The following is a 26,871-nucleotide window of genomic DNA, read 5'->3' as shown; positions in this document are numbered from 1 at the left end:
GTCTACCCGTGATTCTGCTCATTGTGGTACAGATTCAAAAACCAGTGTCACCACACTCAGAGCCTCACCCTGCTTTTGTGAAAAGCGTGCAACAGTTACAATTTGGCAGGGCATGAGAGCAACACCCAGCCGTCCTGGTTTACCACCCACCCCTGTGCTCAGTGAGAAAGTGACTGAAAAGTAGACGCTCAGTTTGGAGAGGAGGGATTTGTTTCCTTTCGTAGGTACAGTTGTTGCCGCCGAGAGCGAAGTTATACATTTGATACATTTCCCTTACCCCCCCCCCCCCCCCCCGGGCTCCTCACCGTGCCATTAAATGCTTAAGGAAATTGCACAACAACCTCTGCTATCACGGAGGACTTCTGCCTCCATGTCTCCTTGTATGAAAGGAGTAGCAGGAGTAGCAGCAGTGTCTGCGGGTGGCTGATCGATCGCATGGGGGACTGCAGGGCTGCAGTTGCCATCTTGTAGACATTGTCAAAATAAATTTCCATTGCAAATTGCCTGGCCAAATAGTGTGGCTGTGATGAAATAGAGCTGAAAGTCTAATGTAAAAAGAGCCAAAGTGTGGATTTGAGTCGTGGCCAGTTGTGTGCAGAGCATTGATGAGGTTTCTTGGCAGGGTAGCTGTAGGTTGTAGCCTTGGCAGGCTTTGGGAGTGACTAGGAAAAACTATCACTACTAGATTATTTGTTGAAAGAGAAGGCAATTTTATTACTTATTTTAAGACACTTTCATCCCGGACACTAATCTTGTATGGCTGTACATACGTGCCGTACTCAGTAAGTGCCTCTCACCTTTATCTGCTCACTTGCCACAGACCCCTCTGTGCACGCGGGTAAGGTCAGTGTGGTACAACTGCATGTTGCATGGAATAGTGCCTTGAGCTGTGCTCCACACTCACAGCTTTCTTAAAACGGAAAAAGAGCCAAGTGAATACAAGGATGGTTTTTATCAGGAAACTTTCGGCAATTTATGGGCTTTGCAGTTGAGTCTGAAATATGTGCATAATGAGATAAATACTATTTTTATCGTAAACCATAATTATTTTCCTTCTAATAACAGGGATGATATAGTATTTATTGTCTTGAACTTATATGTGGGGCAGATCTCACCAATGGGAGTTCAGGTCAAGGGAGCAAGAAGATGTGTGTGACCCACTTTCCTTGGTTCTACCTACCTAGGATTCTTAAATTATTAACTCTGAATGCACTCACCAGGAGCATTTCTTTCCATTTATGTGTTCAAGTGTATTTGTGTTTTGGTCTTAGTTGTCTTCTGAAGCTGGGGCCATGGATGGTGGAAACACTGCTCGCAGAAGAAAAGCAGCTTTGGAGTTGATGAACTTAGGTCACAACACTTTGGTCTTTGCATCGTTGTGTACCTTCGTTTCTTGCCATTTGGTTCTGTAAGCACTTTATTTAGTACATCTGTTATTTACCAACACCCAGCTCCTAGTCAACACTATGGACTCATGCCTGAGTACAACAGCTGCTGGGAAATTGTCTCTCCTGTAATGAGCATCACGGCCTTCACTCACTAGGAACACTGGACAGCATTTAGTACTGTGGATCTTAAATCACACACCGGAAAAACACAAATGTGAAAACACGGCATTAATTAAAAAGCAGAATGAGTACTCACACACACCAGACCTGAAACAAGAATTCAAAAACTTACCTTACTTGATTTCAGTGAGAAACATTCTCCCTGGGCAACTCAGGTTCTTTGGCAAATCTGTGCTGTCAAATAACCACAAGAATGCTACACATACTGACTTTGGAATACAAATTCATTTTATCAAGTGGGTGCATTATAAATAAGGAATCCACAAATGGGAGCTGACTATAAGTAGCTTTATTTAACATATTTAAGTTATGGCACAGCTCATGAAGTTGCCTGGATAATCGCAGAGTCTGGAGGGCTAATGAGAATCCTAATGTAGTTCAGCACATTTCAGTGACCCTCGTGGGGAGAAGCCCTCCCCAGCCCGCTCCTCATTCTTTTCTTCCTTCCTCTTTCACAGGGACCATCCTGTGTTGTCTAGACTGCCCTGAACTTCTCTTTGTATCCACGATAGGTTTGAGTTTGTGGTCCTGCTACTTCAATTTCGCTAGTGTTTGGACTCAAAGTATTTTTCTTAAGTAATGAAATTAAGCATGTTGTATATTGCCTTTTAAAAAATTTCATGTTACTTGAACTCCATTATCAATTTGATTTTCAGTTAAAGAAACCAAGATTGTAACAGATTAACTACTTGTTACAATTGATCTGCTACTATATTGTGGAAGTTAGAGTCCACATGTTTTGATTTTTAATCTACTTTTATTTTCCTTTCTCTCCAAATTGAATAGTTCTTAAACAAATACATACACACACATACCTTTTCTTAGTAACAATAGCCAGTAATATTTTAAGCATTATTTTTGTTTGCAGTAAAATTGTATCTTGTAGCCCACACTAGTGTGGAACTTACAGGTAGCTCCCAGGATGGTGTTGAACTTTCCACAGTTCTCCCAAGTTCTGGGCTTGCCATGAAAACATAGAATTTGTAAGAAACAGTTTTAGGGAATACTAGGTATATTCCAGTCAGTGTTCACTGGTTTTGATACTCCAGAAAAATGAGGTTGAATGTATTGTAATTTGGACCATTACTAGATAAGTTGACAATATGCTATTGCTTTTCAAACAAAAAACAAAGCAAAACAACAACAACAATAACAAATCAGCCCCCCCCATCAGAGTCATTTAATTTAGATAAACAGCTTGGGTTTGAGTGATACGTGAAAAGCTATAGAGTATAATTCTCACTTGAACAACAGGGATAAACACTTTTTTTTTAAATGCACTGGAGAGCTGAGTTTGGAATCCAAGGGAAAGGAGTCTTCTCCTAGATAGTGGATGTACTTGCTGACTCATCAGGGTGCCTTTTCTACTTAAGTGACAATAAGGCCTATGGAGGGGTCCAACACTACAGCAGTGTTGCAGAAATGTGCTGTTATGTGCTGAATGGCGTTTGCTTGTAGCTTATACACTTGCATGCTGCATCCTTAAGCAATAACAACTCCAGACTGAGTTGGAAAAGAAGTTGTTGAGTAGGTGCTTAATTAGAAATGAAACCATTTAGATGGGCTCTAGTCTAATCTGATCTTATCTGATATAATCGGTGCCCTTATAAGAAGTGGAAATTTGAACACAGTGGAGACAGCAGGGACAAATAGGACAAGGGAAGAGCATGAAGTGAGGCAGCAGAAGACCAGTTACCAGCCAGAGAAACTGAGTATTGGCCCGCTTTGTCTTGGCCATCAGGCCTCCGGTATGTGGAAGAATTAAAATTCTGTTTCAGCTATCAATTCTATGACACAGGTGGAAATCCCATAGTCTAGACAATCCAAACCCTGAGTCCATGTGGTGTAGGAGATCCAAACCCCAAATGACCTGGAGTCTGATATGTGGGAGGTTTTTTTTTTTTTTAGAATGACAGTGTTCAACAGGTAAAGTCTATGCAAATGTACCAAGATCTGAAATGTGAAACATTTGTGGGCCCAAGCATTTGTGGTAAGGGATGCTTATCTTGTGTTTTAGTATGGTGCCCCATGTGAACCAAAGTTATTTTCTTAAATATATAAAGCCAAGTCTGAAAACTACCAAACAACAAACAAACTAAAAAACAAGAGTAGACAATAGAGTACCGACCATGTCGAAAGGAGAAGGAAACTTTAAAAGTATTTAAAGGTTTTTTAGTACTGATTTTATGAAGCAAGAATAGGATCTCTCTGCAAAAATGATATTGAAAAGGGAAAAAGAAATATTAGCATATACAGTGAACAACAGAGGATTCTCTAAGACTGTGACCATGACACCGAGGAACTCCCAAAGACACAGAGAGTAGATTGGGAATGGGAAGAGTCAGGTGGCAAAAGATAACACAACTTACTGTGGGATCCTGTTGATGAAGACAGAGAAAAAGCCATACCAACAATGCTAAGATGCTTGTCTAGGAGGAGAGAGGTGCACGTGGGGAACACTCAACGGGGAAAGAAGTCTTCACCAAGGCATGTCCTTGTGGAGTTCCAGTGCATCAGAGCCAGAGAACTGAGATACCCAGGGAAAAAGATTCCCATCATTGGCTGGTAAATCTGATGTCACTGAATTTCTCAGTTATAACAAAGAAACTCAAAAGCATAACAGCAGTCTTAAACCCCTGAACAACGATTTTCATCTTAGAAATCTACACCAGTCTTGTCAACTCTGAGTGGAAGAAAAATATTCTCACACGTGCAGTATTTTAAAAGCTTATTTTTGTCTACTCCTCAGAAAGTGACAGGATTGTACACCACAGAATGAAGGGAATTTATAAATGAAGAAGGAAGATATATCACTAAGTGAGATCCAGCAGAGCATGAAGGGAATTCCCAGAGTGATAGTGAAGTCTGGGGAAATATTTGGTCAGATGCCTGGAGAGCGTGGAGCCCTGATTGCAACAGTACCATAAAGCCTTCAGCAGGGTTTCTGAGGCACACAAACAAGCACGGGTGACACCGACGGAGCGGTGGGGAGGTTACCCAAGACTCCGTGGCCTTTGTCATCCTTCTGGAGTGTCTGGAGCTGAAGTAGTGGAAGTACAGGGAAAAGCCAGTCAACAAGTAAAGGCAGTTCCTAACTTTAGAGCTAACAAAGGTACATAGTGGAAAGGTGCCTACACACATGGAGTGGCTTGAGAATGAACAACTTTTGTGTTGTAGTTGTGCCGCTTTACAGTATAGCAATATTTATTCTGTCCCCCATGTGAGAAGAGTAGTGTGTCGGGCGGGCGGAGTGGCTAAGAGTAGGGAAGCGGGCAGGATCAGCAGTGTGTGGAAGTAGGGTAGAGGGCTTTCTCTTTGTTACGCACCAGACCTAACAGTACTGTTGGCTTTTATATTTTATACTGATAGCTTCTAGAAAAAAAATGACAGTGTTAATAAAGACAGCAGGAGTAAGTTCTGGATGACGCCAGTGTGTCCAGAAGAGGTAGTCAGGGAAAGAGCAGGCTTGTCCTCCCCACGTGAGCGGTGGAGGGAGAAACCGAGGAACCACTGAAATGGTAGCAGTGGCCTAGTGATCTTAGGATGTGTAGAGAACAATATTCTGTGGATTGTTGATTATTTCGCAGTTATGTGCTCACCAGTGAGCTGTGTCCTTCTGTGCTGACAAGTATATTTGGAGTAGCTGCTGTCTTTCCTTGTTGGGCATGTCTGTGTGTAAGGACCATTTCCCCTATTTACATGCCTTCTTTAGAGACTGAAACAACAGCTGAGAGACAGCAAAGACTGAGGTGGAGAAGGTAACCGGCCTCAGCTGAGGTGCTGGGACCCTTTTCTCTCACACTGGGGTTGCTGCAGGCATACACCAGAGTGTGTCCAGTTCCTCAGAGCTACTGCTCTGTTCCCTCCCGCTTCTCCTTGCTTCTGTGCTTCACCTCTTCACATTCCCATTTCTCTCTGGGCATAGAGAATACACTAGTGTGCACTAGTGTGCACTAGAGAATACACATGCACGTGCACACACTCGAGCGGGGAGTGTTCCCAGCCCAGTTTACAGGAGTCTTTGTGTCACAGTTCTCCAGGTTATTAGCTTAATTAGTTCACTTCATTAACCAGGAAGTAACTAAAGATTGTACCTGGTTTTGTCTGGAAATCCACTCTAAGTGCCTAAAAACTTTATGTGTCAACCTTAAATCCTTGCAAGCCTGGTTTCTTTCATTATATATTATGAAAGGACTTTTTATGCCAATTGGATGTGATTTGGGCCTTAATCATGTTTGAAAGGAATATTGTTGAATGGAGGTACAGCTTAAGAAAGGGACGTCGAAATAATTGCTTGAGTAAACATAGACCACCATGACCTTCCGATGGTTTCCTGTGAAATCATTCAATTGAAGCAAATTCAGGCAGCTATTAAACACCAGTGGTTCAAGAGAGGAAATGAACTGTCAGGGTTTTCTGTTTCATAGGAGCAAGGAGCAGACAAAGGTGCCCACTTGATGGGCTAAGCTGAGACTTAGAGTTCAATCTAGCTAGCCTCAGAGCTACTACATTTTATTTATTTGTTTAACTTACTTATTTATAAATGTAAGCATGCATTTAATGTGAAAACACAGAAATAGTATAAGGAAGAGAAAAGTAATTCGCAGTGTGCCTGTGGAGGTCAGAGGACAACTTAAAGGAGCAGATTCCCTCCTCCTTCCTGTGGGACCCAGGGATTGAACTAGGCTCTCAGGCTAGGCAGCAAGCACCTTTACCTGTGTAGCCGTCTCCTTCACACTAAGATGGTGGTTTTTGTTATAACTGTTTTGTCAGCATTTACCCACATGAAATTACAAGTTTAGGATCCTGACGAGGAATACTGTGTAATTTTGGGGGTATTTAATTAGGTCATACGTTTTGTCCCCTTTCCATTATTGCCCATTTTTAATTGGAGGTGTCAACTATTGTTCCTCTTTTCAGAGTATTATGAAATCGTTATGTAAACTCTAGCATAGTAAAGAAAGCAAGAAGTGAACAATGGCTTCCACCTTGACACTTCAAATACCAAGGGAAGCAGTTCTTAAATGACCAGGGTGATGATAAATCAGTAAAAGAAAAGGATGGAAGACAATTATTTACAGAATAGCAAGGAGGACAGAGAGGGTATGGACGATTATTTATGATTTCTGTCAAACTGAAGGTGGGTTTTCATTGCCGCTCTATTGAACATTTTCCTATGATCCCCTCATGTAAAATCCTCATAAAACTATGCCACCATGGCTGGGTGTGGCTCCGGGCTGCTCGTCCTGGTTTTCATCTCTAACGACACAGGCATGAAGGACAGAGCTAAGCAATCATATTTCGAAATGGTTTGAGAAGTTTCACACATCTGATAGAGTTAGTGAGCAATATCTCTTTGTAGTAAATTGCAAGTGTATTTGATGTCTTTTACAAAGAATCATAAAATCATGGGATTTTAGGATTTTGAGAATGATTGATCAAGCCCCGTCTTTTTGTTGTTAGCAACTACAGAAGCATTTCTAATGTAGTGTGACGAGCTAGGAAGAGAGGGAGGCTAGGGCTGTCCATGGCTGCCTCTTTCCAGAGCACTTGCAAAGGGAAATAGCATCTGAGCCTTGTCTGGAAATTCCTCAGTTTTTAAATATTATTGTTTCCAGAATCCCTATCTAGTTGCATGTTTTTATTTAGCAACTTAATATGAAAGAAAAGAAGTTGTGAAAAGTTTAGTTCGGTTTCCCTACTACTTTTAATAAAATTACACAAAATAAACATTTCAGGGGGAAAAAGGAGTTTGTGGGGCTGGAGAGCTGGTTCAGCAGTTAGGAACACATACAGCTCTTCCAGAGGACCTGGGCTTTATTCCCAGCACCTGCATGGTGGCTCACAACTGTCTGAAACTCCAGTTCTAGGTGATCTTTTCCCCTCTTGGGGCACCAAGAATGCCGGTGGTCCACGGACATATAAACAGGCAAAGCACCCATACACATGATATTATTTAATTTAAAAAGAAAAGCAATTTGTGTACAAGGTGAGCTGGTGGTGGGTATCCAGGACCAGCATAGGAATAGAATCTGTGCACAAATTAAACAGAGGGAAAACCAGCAACCCTACAAGGTGCATTAGTGGTCTGGAGATGGCCCAGGTGGCCCAGTTTGCATGGAATGATGTCATCAAGAATGGTGTAATCTGTGCCTTTGAAGACGTGCTTCTCCAGGGAAGCAGCCCTGGTCCAGTGGCCAGGAACTGCTGCCGGAAGCTGGACTTGCAGCGACTAGGAGGCATTTATTCCAGGAAAATGGCAAGGCTGGAAGGAGAGCAGCAAAAGCTGAGAAATTCTAATTTACCGTGCTAACCCTACCCAGCCTCTCCAGTGCTTCAGTGCTAATACTGAAATCAACATCCCTGGTGAGAAACAGCCAGGCAGCAGCCCCTGTGGAGGCCATTTGGTGATGGTCTCCTTCGAAACTCCATTTACATAGAGTTTTTAATGGACCTGTCTGTTATTCTCTGGGAGCTTGCACTCCTCACCTGTTGTGATTTAGGAACTCAGAGCTCTTCTCCTGTGTGTAGATTGTTTTGGTGGCATGGGGAGGTCATACCACAGACAGTTTACCATACCTGCTGGGGCAGTTTGTGCTGGCATAAACTAGTGAACCAAAGGAAAAAGGAAGCCTAGGGAATGTGATGTTAAGGGTGTTTGGAGGTGTTCTGATATGTTCCTGAGAATTGAGAAGGTCCTTTGCTGTTGCAGGCTGTGAGTTCTCAGGAAATACCTAGGAAAGTCCTAAGGCATCCCTGACTGACCCTGAGGTCCCACAAGCCCTAAGTGAAACTGCACGACCTATGTCAGAAGTCTAGGGCTGGGGCAAGAGTTGTATGTAGCTTGTTGGCAGAATTTTTGCTTGGCAAGTGTGAGGACCTAGGTTTAATCTGCAGCACTGTAAAAAAAAAATACAAAACAAAAAAAGCAACAACCAAAGAAAAAATCCAGACCAAAACAAACAAGCAAGCAAGCAAGCAAGCAAACAAACACTTCAAACACCAAAAGGCATATAAGGTATGTGAAAAACTAAACCTTTTTCTTACCCATGGCAAAATTCATGGCTAAAGAAGACAAGATAGGTTAGTAAGAGAAAGCATGCCCATTTTTCTAACACAGATTTTACTTGATACAAGGACCTTCAGAAATGAAGTAGCAAGTGACTTGGCATGCCACACGCGTCTAGTCTCAGTATTTAGAAGGCTGAGGCAGGAAGGAGGGCTGTGAGTTTAAGGCCAGTGTAGTCTACTTAGACCCCCATGTCACACCCATGCACACCCATGGAGAGAGAGGAGGGGAGGGGAGGGAAAGAGAAGAGAAGGAGAAGAGAAGAGAAGAGAAGAGAGGAGAGGAGGGAGAGGGGAAAGAAAGAAACTATGTCTTCACATGCATGGACAGTCATTGGAAACAATCCTTGTAGAACAGAGGGCATGATGTCACTGACCTTGGAAGAACTCACTGGGAAGTTTCTCGTCTTCTCTCGACTCTGCTTCATACCCTCTTGTGTCATTCCTTTCCTCCAGTGTGAGGCAAAACCTCTCCCTTGGCAGTTTTCGAAGGAACAGGTGCCCGTCCTAGGTTTGGGCTAGCTTCCTGGTCCTTCAAGGAAGGGGTAAGGAAGAAATGTCGGGCCTTCCTGCTTCTGCAGCTCCTTCCCTCTCCAGTGTGCCGGATAGTGAAAATGTGTCCTGGCCTGGGCTCCTCTGCTGTAAGGACTAGAGGACAGTTGAGCTTCTAGCGAGTCTGAGTGTTAGCCACTTGTCAGTTGAGAGGAAGCCACCTGAACTGGGTGGGCCTGAGTGCCAGCCTGCCACAAAGAATAGTTTAGAAGTCACCAAACAAACCATCGTCGATCACCACCATGGCAGTCAGCAACAAGAAAAAAATCTGTGATTCAGTTCCCCAAAAAGGTAAAAGTGAAAAAAAAAAAATTAAAGAAAGCTAAAAATTTCCCCAAGTTGGTAATTGTAGAAAGTTCACAGATTAGGCAGTCCTGTCAACTATGAGAAAAATTAAGAGATCGAATCCAGGAGAGGTACAACCAGGTGGAAAAACTGATAGGGACCAGGGGCCAAAGGAACATTACCAGCTTAGGAACGACAAAGGGACCGCACGATTCCTCTCAGGAACTCCGAGCTGGAAAACAAGGCAGAGGCACCCTCTGCCAGCCCTTGATGCAAAAAGAAAGGGCAAAGGCTTAGGGAATGTGGTATGCTGGGGAGGCCCCACCAGGAAGAGGAGGGCAGAGTGGCCGCCTTCACCAGTGTGCTGACCCAGAGCGGAAGGTCTCTGTTAGGAGAAAGCTCTGTCTTCGGTAAGGGTCAAACTGACAGAGAAGTCACTGGGTTGTTGCTGGATCTGTAAAGGATTGTGTACTGAAAGGCAGAGGACCTCAAGAGGACACAGTGACCCAGCAGGAAAGTTAACAAAACCTGGGAAAATGGACCCAAAGTCACTAAGAAATTATTTCCGCCAAGATTTACTTTTACACCTTTTTATTGTAATCGACACTGAACACAGAGGACTGCATGGGGCCGATAGCTTAGGTGCATGCAACTCAGCTCCAGACCCTCAGTGTTCGTCATCTTTGCTTTTAAACATTCTTTTGTATACTTACCTATTATATTTTGATATTTAAAGAAACAAAATATTATAGGCTTGGATGTCCACAACGTCCATCACCCTAAATGAAGTAATCTCGGAGACTTTCCAGGAAGTAATCACTTTCCTAAATAATGTGTTTTTAGTTACCAACCATTTTTTTCTTTTAATGGATATTATCTTTGTTGACACGCTCTATAAAAGGTATAGTGATAAATATGCTTTTGGTCTTTTTCTAAAGTTCATTATTTGAGATTTAATGACTTATTTTCTGAAATGTGGCTGGCTGTTGTCTCTGTAGGAAAGCCGTGTGTTACAGTACCAGCCCAGCATTGCCTGAGTCATTCTCTTGTGGTGGACAGTTTGCAGTTGATCAGTATTACAGTCAGTGTCGTAACGGAGACCCTAGAAAATGTATTTGTCTTTCACAAAGCACTCAGGACCTGCGTTCTAGTCACAGAACACACATGGTGTTCACAGCCATTTGCAAATCTAGCTCCAGGGAATTCTGTACCGTCTTCTGGCCCCCTGAGCTCCAGGCATGAACATTGTGCACATACGTGCAGGCACAACACCCATACACATATATTTTTAATAATGAAGAAAAAACAATAAAATGAGAGTCATATGTACTTACCTTTGAAAATAGTTCATGATCAATAGAAATAAGAGCATCACAAAATGGTAACTGTAACATATAAAGTAGACATTTTCATTGCCTTTCTGTTGATGTTAAAAGCCACTCAAGGAAGAAAATTTATTTTGACTTCTAGTTGCCAGTGAAGTGATAGAGTCCACGAATAGGGAAGTCATGACTGGCTGATGCCGTTGATCCATCTACAGAGCGCAGTGGGAGGGGAGGAAGCTCCATCAGCAGGGGACTAAGGGTCCCACTACAGGAGCCTCTGGGGACATTTCGCATTCAGTCCACCACAGCACGTACTGCTGTAAACCAGAAGTCAGTGGAATTAATAGAAATGCTGCTTGGGTACCGCAAAGACAGCTGGGAGAGCAGAAGTGTACGGCTGACCTGTTGTATTGAGAGGTACCTTCTGCATCTCTGACACACTGGGTGTAGCTGTGCAGAGCCTGTAAATCTGCCTTCAGGGGCATGTCTTCATCCTTTGAGAGGCAGCAACAAGCATAATTGAGGTGTGAGTATTGTAACCGAGATGCTGACTTTGACCTCACTGAGACCTTATTCATGTGTTTTAGGTCAGTCTTTTTGTAATCAGGCAGGAGTCTGATATTGTATTTAAAGATAAATACTTTACGCCTTGAAATGTGTCATAGCTGTACTTCGTTAGAACTCTTGCTCTCCTTACTCCCATTTTACACTACAAGTAAAGCACATTTCCTTTCATCACAGCACAGTCAGGGTTTGATAGGAAAATGTGAAACATGATGTAATATTATAGAACTGAGATAGGTGTCTATGTTAGCATTTCTCTGGTTTTTATGATGGCCATATGTAGGCTACAAAACACATTCAGATACATTTAGCCAATGCTAGGATTTATGGTTTATTAACAAAAAATTTTGTTCTTATGATGTAGTCATGGTCTTCTGTGAGGCTGCGTGAATGTGGTACTAAATATTCCCTAATGCATCTCTCTGCACTGGGATCACCAGGTTGTGAGGCAATGTGTGGTGGGAGCGGATAGAGCTCTGATCTAACTCCAGCCTGGTCTGTCAGGTGTCCCCCATGAAGGGATCATGTGGCCAGATTCTTAAGGGACATGTACCCTCTGAGAGGCAAGAGAAGTCACTAAAGGAAGTTCTCAACATTTCTAGGATATTGAGGTCTTGGAATTTCTTGAGATACTGGTAGGAGTATATAATAAAAAAGTAAAACCGGGGCCGGGCGGTGGTGGCGCACGCCTTTAATCCCAGCACTCGGGAGGCAGAGCCAGGCGGATCTCTGTGAGTTCGAGGCTAGCCTGGGCTACCAAGTGAGCTCTAGGAAAGGCGCAAAGCTACGCAGAGAAACCCTATCTCGAAAAACCAAAAAAAAAAAAAAAAAAAAAAAAAGTAAAACGGAATAATAATACATAAAGCTTAACAGAAAGGTGATCATTTTCTCTCAGTCACTTCTGCTAATGGTGCAAACCACTCAAAGAATAATAGTTTGTTATCTTCAAATAGCAAACTTAATGTAGGCAGAACTTTGAAGCATCACAGCTCTGAACATTATCTGAGACCATTTACTTTTCTTCCCTCATTTTTACAGATGAGGGAAATGGGGACCTGCAAAGGTCAACTTTCTTAAGATACTGTGATGGCAGAACAGATCTTCTGAGTCATCCTGCCGACGACGACATCTATTTATAACTAGCAATGCTAATGGGTTGCTTTTTCCATAGAAAATGGTTGAAATTATTCATTTACATTTTTGTAAGTGTAGAGAATCAAAGTCTGAGAATATTTAACATCAGCAGCCCAGCTACCTTACAGCAACTTCCATTTTTCATATTTTTTTTAGATGTTTTCTAAGGCACAAACCTTAACTCAGAGTTCTAAGTGTGACTTTCAAATTCACCCATCCCTGAGTGAGACACAGTCTCTGTTTTTCATAGGGAATTATGTCTTGTGCTGCTCATCTATCTAAAACACTTCCATTAGAATACAAGGTAAGTAAATATAAAGAATATCCTAATGTGTCTGGAATATATGACACCAACTTTGAATCCTGGTAAATTTGGACTTTTTGCCCTAAATCTAAGAATCTAGATTAAATATAGTAGCTGTGTGTCTTCTGTTTTCCTCCTGACTTGATCAGCTGGTGGTGACCATTCCAGGGTGCTGGGAAGCCACTGCATTGCTTAGCCAGATCCTGGACAGTCTGCTGCAGAAAGGGATGGCTAGCCTGGTGTGGTCTTATGTTTCCATGTAATTTTAAAACTGTGATTTTGTAGCCCAGAGGCCAACTTTTAAAAATTACAGTATTTTTTAGTTTTCAATAAAGTTTTATTCTTTTGATTGATTAGTATGTTCCAGTCACCTATCACTGTAACTCAAGGGAATAATTTTTCTGTTTTCATATGATGAAAAAATTCTTCCACATAAACATGCATACAAAAAGCCATTGTGAACTAAGCCCAGAAAACTTCAACTGAAGCATGGTATTATTTTTTTGCTCAGCATGAACAGTAATTTTCCACTGAGCAGGCCTCAGCCAGATGTCTGCAAGGAATGTTGGGCTGACTTTCCTATACCATACTCTCAGAATTAAAATAAAAATGTTTTCTAACTAAGCTGTCTTGAATGAGAAGTCAGATCTTAGCCCTTTTTTGTTATTGAGAATCTAGCCTGTGGTCATTTGTTAATATTTAAGGTTAAAACTCAATAATCCTCTCCTTGAGTTGGTGACAGCTTGACTGTAAGCATTCTCTAAACCAGTTGGCAAATATATGTTTATTATATTAAATATGGCTCAGTGTGGTTTTATTCTGCACTGAAGAATTATAAAATATAAAGTCTTTTTGTTCCCAGTTCCTTAAGCACATCATTATAAACGTGAGTTTTCATGGTGTAACTTAGTACTAGAAGCATTACTAACGTGTAGATGAATTAATGTGAAATCCAGAAAGTCTACTTTGATAGTGTATGGAAAGATTTAACGTCTATTTGCCATTCAAGATTTCCTTTGTGAATTGATTCCATCCTTTCCCTCTGTGTCTGTATTAGTTTTCTGTTAATGAACCCCCCTCCTTTTTCTTACTGGGCACTGAGTCCTGGATCTTGTGTATGCTAAGCCGGTCATCTCCCACCAACTTGCATCCATACCCTTTCTTGTGTTTATGGTTTGAGATAGGGTCTGCTATTTAGAAGAGGCTGTCTTCACTCTTGTGGGTCTTCTGCCTCTGTACCAGTCTCTGGAGTAGCTGGAATTCTAGGCATGTGCCATTCCTCCTGGCTCTGTTCAGGCAATCTTGAGTAGAATGGAAGGTTTGCTAGATTGTGGGGGATGGGTATTCACTTACTCACATTATGTTCAGCAACAGAAGAAGCAGGGCAGAGCAAAAGGCGGGCCAAGCCCAGGCACGGAAGAAGCAGCTGGCTCAGCCCATTATGGATTCTGAGTTGCTGATACTACTTTCTATTGTTACAGACCCTGAGTCGTACTTTCTGACTAGAGCTACTTCTAGACTGAATCTTGGGTAGCCTGAGTACTGGGGATTGTAGTAGAAGCTGGTGGGGGGCTCAATCAGATGGTCAGGGAGATCTCGTTGTTCATGTTGCCAGGTTATCTGGAAGACTTGGACAGCTCTTGTCTTTTTGTTTGTTTCACAGGGTCTCTCTATGTGGCTTTGGCTGGTCTGAAACTCTCTGTGTATGTCAGGCTGGCCTTGAACTTGCGGGAGCCCTGCCCTCTGCTACTGGCCTTGAACAGTTGTTTTGCTGAATGCATAGAGTTCCTATTCAAGGGTGTTAGCTAAATGACAGTTTCCAAGAGAACTGCATTTACCAGGCAGCATCTTTTAGAAGACACATATAACAAGAATCTTCTGTTGAGAGGAAATAATGCCAAGTGCTGGAGATACAAGAAGGAAAAGGTACCCATCCTATGCTGGAGATGCCAGATGGCAATGTGGCTTAAACAGTCTAGGATGATTATTGTAGTCAGTGTTCTATTGCTGTGAAGAGACACCATGACCATGGCAGCTCTTATAAAGGAAAACATTTAACTGGGGGTTTGCTTATAGTTTCAGAGGCTTGTTGCATTATACTATAGTGGAGAACATGACAGCAGACGTGGTGCTGAAGAAATAGTTGAGAGCTACATCCTAATCTGGAGAGAGAGAGAGACAAAGAGACTAGGCCTAACATAGACTTTTGAATCCTCAAAACCTACCAACACACTTCCTCCAGCAAGGCCACACCTCCTGCTTCTTCTAATCCTATCAAAGTTGGATTAAACATTCAACTAAACATTCAAACAAGAGCCTCTAGGGGACCATTCTCATTCAAACCACCACAAGGATGCACAGAAGTTCTTCAGCACAAACGACTTGATGCTGAATGGATGATGGCAGAGAGCTATTAGAGTAGACCGAAGAGTTTCTCACAGTGAGGCAGGGTAGACAACACACTGAGACCTGTCATTCAGAGCTGACTTTGGTTTCTTCCAAACTGAAAGAGGGAGGCAAAGTTCTGTTCACTCAGCTTTGCTCTTAGCTGCCGTGGCTGTGTCAGGCAGTTCGTCCGTGGCAAAGGGGCATTTGAGTCTGTCTCTTCAGGTTGGTTGAAGCACATGGCGCAGGCTCTTCCGTTCTTGATGTCAGTCCAGCGGGTGGGGATGAGTGCGAACAGGTTCCCACAGACCTGAGCTCTTACACACTGGTTGTTGGTATTCAGGGTGTAGGAGAAGACAGACCCTACAGGTGGAATTCCTCAGGTTCAGACCACCGTGTCTAGGGGACAAGACTGACGTAGACTCCTGTATTACCATCAGTTACTCTGTCACAGTTGTGGGCCATTCAGCCCTAACTGACCCCTTATCACTCAGGGTCACCTGTTGCATTCAAAGCTCTAGGAGGATCCAACTATCTTTATTAATTTGCACATTTAAATTCACTAACAACCACTGAAACACTCCTAAATATTTCACTTCTTCCTGCCAGACACTTCAACCAGATAACCCAATATAAATGTCTTGCCTCTCAGATGATATAATTTAAAATCATGATGACGAAGAGAAGAAAGAAGAAGTGTTCTTGGCAGAAGCAGAGTGGCCCTTTAAAAATGAGCCTAGAGGCCTTTTCTCAGATTATCTGCAGTAAGATCTAAAATTAATTCCAAAAGTATGTGCCCTGTTTTGGTGGCATGTGGTCCCTGAGATGACACCCAAGACCATGCTGTTAAATCAACTGTCCTAGAATACAGTCTTGCAAATGATGTCAGCTATGGGTATTTAGCTCGATCGTTATTCTAAACTGAGAGCATGTGGGGACCTCCTTGTTTGGAAGTTATTTTACTTTAAACTTTTCCTTAAACTTAAGCAACTACTTAATAATTTCAAAAGTTTCATATATTAGCATGCAGTGTTTCAATATCAGTTTTTTTTGTGCAAGAATAATGTGTCTCATACTAAACAAGTTATTATTCTTCTGTTTAATGTGGTTTATATGGAAGGTATCAGTGACACATAGGTCAGTGACAATTATAACTAACTGTTCATGTTATTATGAACAGAAGATAAAACATGAATGAAACTGCTCCGTTCTCAAGCTTCCTGTAGTCAGCTGAATAGAACCTGTGGGCAATATATACATATACATACGTGTGTGTGTGTGTGTGTGTGTGTGTGTGTGTGTGTGTGTGTGTATGATGTAGCATAATGTAACATATGTATGGGAAAGGCAGTGGCTTTACCAAACACTACCAGGTAAATACTTTACCAAATAACTACCAGTACTGTCAAGTACTCGGAGGTTTTGCATACAAGGAGAGGTGAAAGCAAGGAATGTGGGTAAAAGTGGATCTAGAGCCAGTGAGCAAATGCCCCTCTGAGTGTTTAGACTGTGATCTGCAGGTAATGGAGAACCTTAGGAGGCTTTCAGAAGTGTCCCTCCCACACCATTACCACCAGAAAGCAGTGTTTGGCCAATACATGTCATGTCAAAAACAGTAAAAGTGTATATAGAGGAGTTACTAAATCACTTAAAATTGACTCTGTCCCTGTCTCCCAGCGCTGTTTCCTGACCCCAAATTACATGATTGGAACCACAGTTCAGGAATGGCAGAATGCAGTGAATTAAGGAACAAGATATCTTAACTACTAGGGATCTGAAGAGGCAGGAAATAGGAAATGAGAAGAGCTAGAATCTATTAGAGAGTTAGACTGATTTTGACTGTGGGAGTGGGTGGTCGAAAAGAGGAAGACTTCTCTGCTCCCAAGTCCCTGTGGAGAGAGGGCTCCTGCTGTCCTCAAGTCTGATGGACCTGGGAACCTGCCATTTAGTTTCAGGCCCTATCAAGGCATCAAGATGGCCCACGAACATGGACTGGCTGTACAGAATCAGGAGCCAAGGCAGCAGTGATATTTTATCCCTTTCTTTTTAACAGAGCATTAGCTTAAAAAAAAAGAAAGAAAGAAAAGGAAATTCTCAGTGAGCTTTGCTGAATTCTTTTGTGTGAACAGTTTGTGAGGTCATGGAGACAACTGATTTAAAAACCAGTGGTTCTCACAGTATTTACAGAGTCATCAGTTCTTATTACAAGATGTATGAGGTTAGACTTAGTGTTATTCAAGGGTCAGTGATCTCCAGATTTGACCATTAATCCCATGATAATGGGTGTCTTGGCAGTTTTCTCTTTAAACATACCAAGAATAATGTGACAACATCATCTTCCACATGTTTTGATAAAGATCACTGATTGTCTTGTTTCCTGCAAAGCGCTTCTGCCTGTAAATAAGGGAACCTTGAGACAGTTAAGAGATTTAACTGTATATTGATGTTTTCAGTGACACCAAAGAACCCGTCGGTTACATTTGCCTGAACTTCTTAGATAAGCCAAAATGAGAGGGTCTGTTTATTTAAAAGGAAGCCAAGTCCTTCCCGCCTTGTGGGGCAACATACTTTTACATTTGCATCATCACAGCTGCCCAGAGTGCAGTAAAGTTCCTTTTACATCTAGTCAGGCTCACCAACTCAGCATCAGTGTAGAGAGGTGACATCTGACAGTTGCTTTTTAAGCTTCCGCTGCCATCTGCTTTGTCCAGTACACGATGTCTGGCCTCAGTTTGCAGGGTGTGAAAACCAAACCTGTTTCACTCATGACTTTTGCTGAAATTAAAGTTTTCAGGGCTGCTGCGGGGACTCTCTGGCTGCTGGTAGAAATGCTCCTCTCACTGTCTCTCTGAGCATCTGGCCTGCAGGAGAGGATCTGGCTTAGGGAATCAGGTGCTCGTTGTCTTCAGCCTGCAGGTACGAGTCTCTTTCCCAGAGACCGGCCATGGTTCCTACAGACAAGATTTCAGATAGCAGGTATTCTGTGTTAATTCCACCCTAAAGAGGGCTCAGCTGTGTCCTGTGGACTTGGGTCCTTTCCTGCTGCCGTCACTGGTGTGGCCCTCCTGCGCCGGGCTGACCTCGAAGAGAGACTTCAGTCCCCAACACCTTACTTTGTTCATTGGCTTTCTAAGACTGATGTCACCCTTGCCCTCTGGCTGCATTACCTTTGCCAGAGTTTTGTGGCCGCATCCCAGCCTTCCCTCTGTTGTGTGATGACTGAGCACAGCACCAGGGGCATTGTCACAGCAAGAGTGGGCTAGCCCCCCCCCCCCCCCCCCCCGTTGTGAAGGCAAGGGTTCAGAAAGTGTCTAGCTGCTGCTCTCCTTCGGGTTCTAGCACTGCTAACCCTTTTCATAGATGCCCACTCTAGAAAAGAAAAGCACTTGGCATGGCTGTGTCTGCTGTGTGCTTTTATTCCCCTGTCTACCCTCTGCCCCAAAGCCCCCTCCATGCTGAGCTTCCCGTGCCCTTGTCTCACGCACCACCTTAGCCACAGGCTGTTGATCTGCTTCATGTGTTGGACTTTTCTTCTTGTTTTTCATTTCTACCTTTCATGTGCTTCTAAGACACCACCACTCCCTTCCCCTCCCCTAATTGTGATTTGCTGACTGTCACCAGAGCTGGGTGAAGTCTCTGGTTTTATGGATCTCAGGAAGTGCTCTCTTGCTCACCTCTCCTTCCCTTCCCTGGAGGGGCTTAGCCATTGCCCCTGTGGTCCCCTTCTCTAGGTATAGTGTGGGTTAAAGTCACAGGCCATTCTCATTCTTAGTACTGAGCTCAGCATCAACCAGGGAGCTGGTGCTCAGTAAGAATTTGCAATGAATTAGTGGGGTGGGATGGAGAGAGAGAGGAGAGAGAGAGAGAGAGAGAGAGAGAAAGAGAGAGAGAGAGAGAGAGAATATATGAGAATAATATGTATATATATAGAATAATATATATGAGAATATATTATTTCTAGATCAATAGCTACCACTTAAATCTCAGTAATTTGAGATGCTTATATTTAAATTCTTTAATTCTTTTGTGCCTTTATTTTCCAAGTCACAACTATTTTACATTGGTACATAATATAAATGTATATATATATGTTCAATTGAAACTAATTTTTAAAGTACAATGAGTATTTTTTGTACATGAATAAATACTGATGTTTTGTACCCTGTATTTTTCAACTTCTCCCATGCCACTCCTGACCCATTAGATTGATTCACAAGTTGTGTAGGTTAGAGTTAGCACTTTGAAGGACGTTTCCATAAAAACTCTGTCTGCCTTGCTGTAGGACGAAGACATGGAGTGCTTGTTTCATCCAAGTCGAGTCAAGGGAGGAGAACCAGTAGTGGTACATACTAGGAGATTTTTGCGAGCAATGGCTCATACAGATGGAGTAGGCTGTGCAGGGATGGAACCTACAGGAATAACCAGGAAGCTAGAACACCAATGCAGGGATGCATTGTGATTTGCAATCACAAATAGGACTTTTGTCTCCAGGAAACCCAAGCTTTCTGCTCCAGGCTTTTCAACTGATTGAATCATGAATAAAGATTACTAAAGATAATCGCTTTTCCTTAAAATCGACTAATTGTGGAGTTTCGTGTTATCTACAATGTACCTTTGGGATAATTTGTCTTTTTTTTTTTTTTTTTTTAATGAGGACACATGTCCATTGGGAATTGTACCAAGGCCAAAAATTTACTTCATACTGGCTACCATTTGTTAGCTTGCAAAGCATATGCCTCTGATTTAAAATAAGAGATCCACTGAGTTTCAAGAGAGCATTGCTAATTTCTCATGGAAATGTTTAATTGTTTATAGTAATTTGAAAAACACTAAGGAAAACATGACCAGCAGCAGATTACCCAGTTCTCTGTTAAACCGTCTACTGGGGTATTAAAAACTCACTAATTTGGACTTGTCCTAGAATTTCATAAGTTTGGAATGATCCAACTCTTTATTATTTGTGAACTACATTTATAAGGACTTAAAATATATCTTCTAGTAATTTAACAACACATATTTGTAGATAAATGGTATTGATTATACTGAATTCTGTTTTTTTATAAATAAAAATATAGGCCCTTCTGATTATTTTTATTTCATTGAAAATTTCTCGGCCTGCAAGATGGCTCATAGCTAGCAACAGTCCTTGCTGTGCGAGCTTGCCAGTCTGAGCTCAATATCCAGAGGCCACATGAAAACGAAAGGCGAGCACTGAGTCCACACAGCTGCCCTTTGGCCTCCTCATGCATCGCCATAAACAATTAGAATGGTAGTTAACATATTTTAACCAAGTAATTATTTTTTAGATTGAATCTCACTAGGTAGCTCTGTCTGGTCTGGAACTCAATATGTAAAGCAGGTTGACTTGTAAGTCAGAGAGTTGCACTGCCTCTGCTTCCCAGGTGCTGGGCTTAAAGGTGTGTGCCGCCATGCCTGGCAATAGTAAGTTTTTCAAGAGAAAAGTGTTATGTATGTGCTCTTAAGAATACCACATATTTTTATAAATGTGTATGGATGTGTGTGCATACATACATATATATTAAAGATTTAACTTTATATGTACATATTGGCTTTTTGCAGAGCCACTATAACTATTTGGAATTCGAAGTGTTTATATCTTCGGTATTTGATTTTTAATTATCTCTGAGTATAAGATAGTTAGTGCCATCTCTAATCCAGAGATGTATGCTTGATATCATCAGGTCTTTCCATCAATGCATTTCTATGAATATATTGAGAGAAATGACAAGTTTCATCATTTCAAATAATACAAGAATAATATTATCAAGGTATATATTAAGAAGACTCAGCGATATAAATTCTTTTTTACTTTTTAATATCTCCACTAACTCTGAACACCATTTTGCCCATTCTTTCTGTAGCTGTTAGATAAGAACTGAGCCTAGAAACTGTTCGCTATGTTGTGTAAGGGAAGGGCTACCTACATGGTAAGTGGATCATGGGGAAGGTGCATTCAGTGCCGCGGCCAGTCGCCACCCCTAAGTGCCATGGTCATATTTATGGAGAAGTGGGAGGAGAAGGACTGGAACTGCCTTGGCCCCTCTTGTGGCCCCTAGGGACCAGGCTTTTGGGATCAAGCCTGCTGAGCAGAATAGACAGGCGTATCTACTGATGATTAGTGCACTTGAGCACTATGGGCTTGGGTCTCCTGCCTCACCATTGCCTCTAGTGAGGTCAGTGGTCGGGTAGTGTCTCTATCTCTTGACTCTTAATTCTGTGTCTTTAAACCAAGACCAGATCTTTGCAATTATGCTGCATGAGCAGGTGCTTCTGTAGCAGGAATCTTAAAAGTTCTTATTAATAAAATCAAACCTGAGCCAGGTATTGGGGTGAACTGGAAGATCAGAGAACCAGAACAAGCCACAGCTACATCACCTCACCGGATCCTCAGCTGATCCTGTTTCCTCAGACTGGAGGCCTCTGAGTCCTCATCCAGAATGGGTCTCAGCTGAACTGCTGCTCAAAAGCCTGAAGCTTAACCAGGCCAAATGCTTCTAGTTCCTGGTCCTCACGTCTTATATATATTTCTGCCTTCTCCCATCACTCCCTGGGATTAAAGGCTGGCTTTCTGGGATTAAAGGCGTGAGTCACCATGCTTGGCTGTATCCTTGAACACATGGATTTCTGCCTAGCTCTGCCTCCCAAGTGCTGGGATTAAAGGCGTGTGCTACCATTGCCTATCCTTTATGTTTAATATTGTGGCTGTTCTGTCTCTGACCCCAGATAAGTTTATTAGGGTGCACAATATTTCAGGGAACTCAATACCACCTCATGCTTCTTTAGATGATGGACTAGCTCTTTGTAGCATTGTGGTTGCTCATGTGCTCACCAGTTTCAGAAGGCCCATATTTGTATTTATTTCTCAGACAGCAACAACACAGGAAGGTAACAATAGTGGGAGGTCTTGTCTTTGCAATAAAATACCTTAGATGGAGAATGACATGGAATGTTTTTTCTCTCTCTCTCAGAACCTAGCAGCCAGTAGTGTTTACATAGCTCTACCCCAGTTTGAGAAAGTTGGAGATGTAATACCCTACTGTGCCCACAAGGAGGACTAGAAATATGGCTTAGTGTATTAATGTCTTCATAGATAGACTAATTTATTTTTATTTAGCATGGCAGGTAGGTTATAAAAGTGAGCCTAGTGCACATAGGAACAGACATAAATTGACTCCAAGAGCCACAGGGAAGTTTTGATCCTGGGGTAGCCCTGGCTAGCCTGATACTCTTCACTGTGTAGCCTAGGGTGGTCTTAAACTCATAGCAATCTTCTTGCCTCAGCCTGTGGAGTCTTGAGATTATAGATATGAGCCACCATACTCAGCTTGACTTCTTACCTTCAATTTCAGGTGATGTGATTTTTCACATGTCTTAGACTGCTCCACATTTCCACATTACTGCTAAGTCCAGGGTTTGTGTCTCTATGTAGATCTGTATATATGAAGGAAGCCATCATACCATCAACATTTTCAGAATGGGGGGCGTCTTTCACAAATCTTCCTTTGCTAAATTATACTAAATTATCTTTTATCCAATTGGGAAAATCTCCATGTTGTCCTCCTGACCCTTAACTGAACAGGGAAATAAAGTTTGGCTTTGCATTTGAATGTATGCTAAACCATGTAGGAATAAAGAGTTGACAAAATTAGTAGTATGTTAATAGCATGACTGTAAAAAGCATAATGAGTTCAACTAGATTAGATGGACAAGTGTATTCTAGTGATCCATCCTTCAAACACTCCACAGAGTTGCATGTTTATGAGAGAATGTTGAAAAACAAAACCAAAACAAGCAAAAACTTACCATCAGCAACAGCTATGAGCGAAGACTTGGTCTCAGAGTAGTATGCAGTGACTAGGAAGGATTGTAGGAGCCAGAGGGGTCAAGGACACCACAAAGAAATGACCCACAGAATCAACTAACCTGGGCTCACAGAGACTGAACCAGCAACTAGGAAGCCTGTATGGCTCTGACCTAGGTCCTCTGCCTATATGTTATGGTTGTGTAGCTTGGCGTTCTTAACAGTAGGGCACTTAACAGTAGGAACAGGGGCTATCTGACTCTTATCTGCTTTTGGGATCCCTTTCCTCCTCCTGGGTTGCCTTGTCCAGCCTAATACGAGAGAATATGCCTAGTCTTATTGCAGCATGATATGCTGTTTGGTTGATACCCCAGGGAGGTCTGCCCGCTTCTGAAGAGAAATGGAGGAGGAGTGGATGGGGAGGGGGCGTAGAACTGGGAGGAGAGGAGGAGGTATGTAATACGTGAGAAAAGAATAAAACAAACAAACAAACAGAAGAGTCGAGAGCTGGTTCTAGACCCCAGCAAGCTGACTATTGGAACTGATCCCTTCTGTGCATAAGGTCCTGAGAACAGGCCCCACTGCAAGGCTGGTGGCCCAGGCTCATATGCCAGAATAATATAGACTCCCCACAGCACTCCCGAACTGTAGTTGAAAAGACTTCTCTGACTTAGTGGTTTAAGTGTGGGAATGATGATGCTGTCTATGTGAAATGGTCTAATTGTCAGGAGGATCTGAGCCCACTGTAGGTAAAACTTCAGCCCTATTTCTGAACGCTTTTAAGAAAAGTGTGTTTCTCTGGCCCCCAAAGTCCATGTAAGCCAGAGAGCTTTGTGACAGATAACTTTAGGAGTCAGTTTGGGAAGCTAATGATAGTCAGTTTTTGGGCAAACTTTATTCTATATGTTTCTAGGAAGGCAGGTTTTTTCCCCCCAGATGATATTAACATTTCAATTAGTAGGCTAAAGTGGAGCATACTTCATAATGTGCTGCTGCCTTGTGGATAAATTGAGGATCTTCAAAGAAAGAGGAATTCTGCCACAGCTGGTCTTTGGACTTCACCCACAGCACCAACTTTCCTGTTTCCAGCGTGCTTCCTACCATATGGGTTTTGTGTTCGTGTATTGTGGAATCCACTTGAACATAAATCAAGGAAGATACATATCATGTATGCAGAATTTTATGTGTGTGTGCACATGTCCATTGCTTCTGTTTGTTTGGAGAACAGTGGTAAATAACAGCTTTTGTTGTTGTCTTTGGACCTCCTGTGTTTTCTTCTTCGCCTTGTGGGAAAGTAGGGGCATTTTTGTTTGTTTTTGTTTCTTTTCTTTAGGGACCTACACTAGACTTAAAATCTGTGAAGCAAACCTGCCCTTACTGACTTCCTACTTAGCATTGTCTTCAGACTTTTAAATTTTTCATATAAAAATTTGAAAAATGAACATCGTCTTTATACATCTGCCCTACTCATTGCATCAGTTTTGTGTAAAGTTCTTAAAGAGTCGAATAGAATTTGTAGTTTTATCATACCTAAATTTTCTTCTAAATTATGTAAGTACATATGACACACTATGTATGGATCTGGCTACTGTTGGGAGTCATTAGCCTTCTAGGTTCCTTAGTCACAAAACCACAAGCTAGGATTAACTAGCATTTATTTGAAAGATCCTAATTAGAAGTCTGCACTCCAAAGATAAGTATTTTAAATCCATTAATACAGCTTACTAAATGAGGCAAGTTACAAACGGTGAAATGAGTGGAAAATTAGTAAATTGGCTTACAAACATCTTAAGTAAAGGGACTCTGAACAGGTGAGACCCGTGTTTCTGGCTCTTGGACTGGTGCCTGGCTGTAATCTTCTCCGTGATCCTGTGCTTTGCCATGTAAGAGTCGTGATTGATGCAAATGAGGGGCTGGACACATCCTACTGAAGAATTGTACAGCGGGTTCATAAAAACCCATCACACAAATTACTTTTTGGAATGACTTAAGCACAGAAATTGGGGCTTTGCTGGATTTATGAGATAGGCTTATGTGTCTCTTATACCTTTTGGCTCAGAATGTTTCTACACGTAGCAGAAGTTAATTTGGGGTTTTCTTTCATTGTAGCGCAGTGCAGGCTTATGTAGGCAGGAACTACAACCCCCACCTTTATAGATTCTCCATGGACTGTTAATGTTGAATCCCAGCACTGAAAACCATGACCTCCAGTTTGGCTGGCTTCCTTTTGCTGCACGAACCTTTCCCATCCTCTGGTCTACACACTGTTCTTAATGATCGGCCTCAGCAGATCGACCTCATTTCTGGAGGTGGAAAGAGATGCTTGAGATTATACAGTGCTGCCATGACTAGGAGCCCCTTTCAGAATGTTTTACCACCAAAGTTCTTTTTTAAATATGAAGAGGAGGACCGTTGTCCATAGTTTGTTGTTAGTTGCCAATTAGAGCCTCTTCAAGCGAGTCCCTGCAATCCCATGAGGATGAGCTATGATTCTGCTAAGAAAGCGCATGATGAATGGAGTCCATTTGTGGGAGTGTGCAAGTGCCTGGCTTGTCCCCAGCAGTACTGTGCAGAGCCATCTTCTGGAACTCAGCCCGCTAGAACCTGGGACAGTTTCCATCTTTGATGTGTCAGGAAGATTAAGCAGAACCCAGCCTGCAGCTGCAGCTGTGACCTGTGGAAGCATCAGGAGAGATGCCTTACAGTTGTGTTTACAGGGCATGTGGGATTTATTTTGACCTGCATTGATTAAAATGTATCACAAGGAAGTAAAAGAAATATGTTACTTAACATTGAAAAAGCATTGCTGTCTTGAAAAAATGTTGTTCAAAGTATTGAACATGTAAATAAGATAACTGTTCAAGTTAGAATTTTATAATAAGCTTGTTCTTACCTCATTCAGTTTTCACAGCCTGGGGTTGCTAGTTCAGAAGTGTCCTTGCTTAGTTTCATTGCAAACTTGTTAATCCTGAAAGCCTGGCTGCTGGGAAGCAGAGATGAGGTCATGTTTTGTTTGCTTTGATCGGGGAACAGAATATTGCTTTTTGGCACAGAATCAAGAGGCCTTAAACTTAAACATCCTTTTGTTTGCTTTTCTCAGTGAAATAACACAGGAACAATGTGAAGGTGACTGAACTAAATATATGTATCTTGATGCTGTTGACTCTGGGGATCCCGGATACCTCTATAGAAAGGGGAAAGGCAGACAGAAATGCCATGATGATGCAGGAATTTCCGATTATTTGATTGTTATCCCTGTTTTTGCAGAGTAAGATAAGCATAAATAGTACAACTATAACAAGAAAATTGAAAGAATTTTACATTGAAAGACAATGTAGATGGAAGAAGAGATATTTACCTAACCCAATCTTCCCTTCACCTCTCAGGGTCTTCCTGTCCCAGGCAGAATAGAAATTGTGACAAGCAGTGACCTGTTGTAGAATGAGAGTTCATTGTTCTGCACACAAGTAGGAATCTTCTCAGTCTACATTCTAGAATTCAGTTAGCCATGCGGAGTTTTATTTAAAGGGCATTAAAGGCAATAGTATATGAAATATTAAAAACTCCTTTTAAAGTGAGTTGTGTCTAGGGAAATACCATCTTCGGTACTGCCTTGGGAAAGTGCCTCTGTCCATGTTGAATCAAATGCAATTTCATTTTCATAACTCTCTGGGGGTGGTATTATTATTATTATCATTTCATAAATAAGGAAGCCTAGCCTTGCCAGCTCTCATGGCTGGCAAAAGCTACATAGCTGGGCAATTTAGGAGGTTTTAAATTAGACTAAAATTAGTGCCGTGCCAATATGGTATCGTGGTTGTTGGGAATACAAATATCTGCAGTGATTTCTTCTGGCCTGATGGC

At 42.0% G+C, this 26,871-nt stretch overlaps 1 protein-coding gene and 1 long non-coding RNA gene across 24 annotated transcripts in view; one reads left to right on the top strand and one right to left on the bottom strand.

Moving 5' to 3' along the window:
- The window catches only part of Ppp1r9a (protein phosphatase 1 regulatory subunit 9A), a 268,989-nt gene that overhangs the window by 112,952 nt on the left and 129,166 nt on the right, over positions 1 to 26,871 (top strand). The window lies entirely within an intron of this gene.
- Positions 519 to 26,490, bottom strand: LOC121827853 (uncharacterized). 12 transcript variants are annotated; one of them, XR_006070150.2, is made up of 6 exons: positions 26,366 to 26,490; positions 25,901 to 26,191; positions 25,157 to 25,681; positions 22,544 to 22,637; positions 9,014 to 9,376; positions 519 to 7,833 (listed from the first exon to the last, which is right to left on the bottom strand). It is a non-coding gene; the product is annotated as an uncharacterized LOC121827853 (long non-coding RNA). The 12 variants fall into 12 exon arrangements; XR_013049698.1 differs by having other exon boundaries at positions 520 to 7,833; positions 9,014 to 9,168; XR_013049695.1 differs by lacking the exon at positions 519 to 7,833 and adding an exon at positions 10,808 to 11,292 and having other exon boundaries at positions 9,179 to 10,575.

This window comes from Peromyscus maniculatus, chromosome 3 (genome assembly GCF_049852395.1).
Source record: "Peromyscus maniculatus bairdii isolate BWxNUB_F1_BW_parent chromosome 3, HU_Pman_BW_mat_3.1, whole genome shotgun sequence".
NCBI lineage: Eukaryota > Metazoa > Chordata > Mammalia > Rodentia > Cricetidae > Peromyscus > Peromyscus maniculatus.
This window is presented reverse-complemented; position numbering and strand designations above follow the sequence as displayed.